Genomic DNA, 3,922 nt, shown 5'->3' with positions numbered 1-3,922 from the left:
GGTTTGGGAGAAACTGGGCAAATGAGGGTGAAATGTGGGTGAAATTTGAAAAAAAACACACCACTTCTGAATACAATTACAGGAAATTACTTAAAGGACTTCGTAAAAGAGAAGTCGTCAAGCTGACAAGAGAAACAACTGATAATGAATGCAAAAAGTCAAAAACATCAACGTTCTCAGTCACCTGTGAAGACACTTTCGAGTACATAAGGTTTCATCAAGCTACAGTAAAAAATTATATGCTTAATTGTCAGGTTACTAAAGCATATGCACTTGACATTAGAACAATACTTGGTCCGTAATGAATTTGATAATAGTTTGAGAGCTAAACTCAGAATTGGTCTGCGAACCGGACCAAAGTCTGAGAGAGTCAACTGACGAGGTTTTAGACTTGAATTCAAACACCTATAAAAGTTGGTGGTGGGTGGGGAGGGGGTTAGCGGAGGGAGTAGGCGATTTGGTAGTATGTGTGTGTGTGCGCGTGCGTGCGTGTGTGTGTGTGTGTGTGTGTGTGTGTGTGTGTGTGTGTGTGTGTGTGCGTGCGCGTGTGTGTGTGTTTGTGTGTGTGTGTGTGTGTGTGTGTGTGGCGCGCGTGTGTGTGTGTGTGTGTGTGCGCGGTGCGTGCGTGCGTGCGTGCGTGTGTGTGTGTGTGTGTGTGTGTGTGTGTGTGTGTGTTGTGTGTGTGTGTGCGTGATGTGTGTGTGTTGGTTATGGCGAAAGGGAGTGTGGGGGGGGAGCAGGTGTGAGGGGTGGGGAGTGTAAACCGGATCAGCGCACGAACGCGCACCACGTACGTACGTTCGCGCACATATACACAGAAGACAGCAGCGAATAAAAGATGCGCGATCGTGCACACACACACACACACACACACACACACACACACAGCGCGCGCGCGCGCGAAACGTGCACGCAGAATTACAAACACATCCATACACAAACACATGCACATGATATGTTTGTGCCACATAATTATGCCAATGTACCCATTTCTGTATAGACAAGTAAACAAATAAATAAACAAATAAATAAATAAAAACACAGAGAGAGACACAGAGAGAGAAAGAAACAGAGAGAGAGAAAGAGAGAGAGAGAGAGAGATGAGACTGCTTATATTTAGTGTACGCATACTCTCCACACAATAGACGGCCAGGCAGAACGTTGGAGGAAGGACATATTTGACATGCCTGGAGTCCTTATGTCAACACTTGTGTGCACGCCTCATTTCAGCCACCCCGAGTGTCGTGTTTTGGGGGTGGGGTGGGGTGGGGTGGAGGTGAGGGGGGGGGGGGGGGGGGGGGGGAGGGGCACTGTATACTGAGTTAGTTGTCAGACTGGCAGACTTCAGTGTTCCAGACATACCACGCCGCCTCGCATGGTTTTTTGACTCACTTGTGTAAACAAAGTGAGTCTATGTTTTAACCCGGTGTTCGGTTGTCTCTTTGTGTGTGTGTGTGTGTGTGTGTGTCCCTCTGTGTGTGTGTGTGTGTGTGTGTGTGTGTGTCCGTGGTAAACTTTAACATTGATATTTTCTCTGCAAATACTTTGTCAGTTGACACCAAATTAGGCATAAAAATAGGAAAAATTCAGTTCTTTCCAGTCATCTTGTTTAAAAACAATATTGCACCTCTGGGATGGGCACAAAAAACAACAACAACAACAACAAAAAAACAAACAAAAAAATGAAGCCTAATTATATGCAAGCTGCATTTACTGTTATATTTATATTTTTTGTATTCTCTAAACTTGGCACTTCGATCTGATATTCTGACAAAACAACAAGAGCAGTCATTAGTATCATTTTTTGTTCAAACAGGAACTTCTTTTGCAAACGTTTTGGTGCAGATAGTAAAAAAAGGGAAGTTACTCGGTAATTAATGCTAGGGGACTTAATTTGCCACAAGTGAGTCTTGAAGGCCTTGCCTCTCAGTCGTTTGTGTCAACAACAGTCTTGTCGTTGTCGTCAGGAACTGATGTATGTATTTGCTGTATTTTGGTTCGCGGCAGGGGAGGCGACTGAGACTTCTGCTTGGTTGCGTTCTCAGTGTGTGTGTGTGTGTGTGCGTGCGTGCGAATGCAAACACACACGCGCGCGTAAACACACACACACACACACACACACACACACACTTTAACACATACACACACAGAGACAAAAGAGACTTCATTGCATCAATGTTCAAAGACACGGGAAATTGTTCTGCTGTTTCTTCAATTACTGAACTTTTCACACCACTGGGATGTCAGCAAAGACTTAAACACACTCAATGAATGCACCACACTCACATAGCAACGCACACACACACACACACACATACACAGGCCTGCAGGAAAAGACACACACTGCGGTTTCTTCGAAACGTAAGATGCATATCAATGCTAACTCAGAGACAAGGGTGATAAGAAAATTAAGCATGGATGAACTGAACTAGCTCTGACAACTTGCTGAACCCCAGAAGCACCCACTCACCCACCCACCCACACACACACATCCAGAGAGAGAGAGAGAGAGACAGAGAGAGACGCCATTCCATCAATGAACTCGATCCCTTAATATTGTCGGATACTGAGGCCTTTCAGCTTTTCCTTGCCATCAAAAGTTCGTCTATGTATCATTTTGCCCCTTTTTTTTTCAGTTGTAGTGTTGAGCTGCTCTTTAATCTATCTTTCAGCCTACACCTGTTCTCGGAATTCCCGAATAAAACAATGGTGACAAGATGGAGAAGCAAGAACCCAGGGTGAAGCGGTGTTCTTAAAACACAATAAACAAAACCCTTGTAAAGAACACAGGCAAGGCGCTGAGAGAAAACAAACAAACAAGCAAACAAACATCACTAATAATTTGTTGTTTACCTGTTCGCACAACCTATCGTCCACTAGACCGCAGCTGTTGCCGGAATATTCAGCGTGATCCTTTCAGGTGGTAAAATAAACAAAATAAAATAATAATAAAATGAACACGTAGATGAAATTATATATATATATATATATATATATATATATAAACACCGACATGTGGACGATATATTAAACTCAGGTGATAAATGTAAACGGGGTTTTATTATAATTATTATTATGATTATAATTCTTCTTCTTCTTCTTCTTCTTCTTATTATTATTATTATTGTTATTATTATAATAATTATTTAGTCGTCGTCGTAGTAGTAGTAGTATCGTTATTGTTGTTATTATTATTATCATCATTTAGGTTTGACGGTTTTATTCTCTCTCATAGCGTGCATCGCTGTGTCATGCCATGTGCTGTCTCTGTATGTCTGTTTCACCTGCTCTCTCTCTCTCTCCCTCTCTCTCTCTCTCTCTGTATTTCGCTTATTCGTCCTTTCTCTGATTCTCTGACACTCTGTTTTTGGAGCTTCTTTCCCCCGCAACCCCCTGCCCCCCCTCTCGCCCCCCCCTCCCCCCGTCTCCCCTGTATGTCTGAATGTATATGCGCATGTGCGTGAGTGCAGTCGTGTTTACGTGTAAGCACATACTTGTGAAAATGACGAACACAAGAACTTGGAGTCCTTCAGCAAACAATATTCCATCACACACGTATGAACAGAGGAAAAGGAAAGAGAGGGAAACAGGCAGCAGAATAGGGAAAGGAGAGAGAGGGGAGAGAGAGAGAGAGAGAGAGAGAGATGGGGGAGAGAGAGAGGGGGAGAGAGAGGGAGAGAGAGAGGGAGAGAGAGAAAGAGAGAGAGAAAGAGAGAGAGGGAGGAAGAGAGAGAGAGAGAGAGAGAGAGAGAGAGAGAGAGAGAGAGAGAGAACATTACGATTCACACAAAAAAAGAAAGAAAGAGAGACAGACATAATAGACAGAGAGAGACAAGGATAGAGAAAAGAGATGGGAGAGAAAGACAGACAGACAGACAGGTAGACAGACAGACAGACAGACAGGTAGACAAAGACAGACAGA

Source organism: Babylonia areolata, chromosome 24, assembly GCF_041734735.1.
Source record: "Babylonia areolata isolate BAREFJ2019XMU chromosome 24, ASM4173473v1, whole genome shotgun sequence".
NCBI lineage: Eukaryota > Metazoa > Mollusca > Gastropoda > Neogastropoda > Buccinidae > Babylonia > Babylonia areolata.
This window is presented reverse-complemented; position numbering follows the sequence as displayed.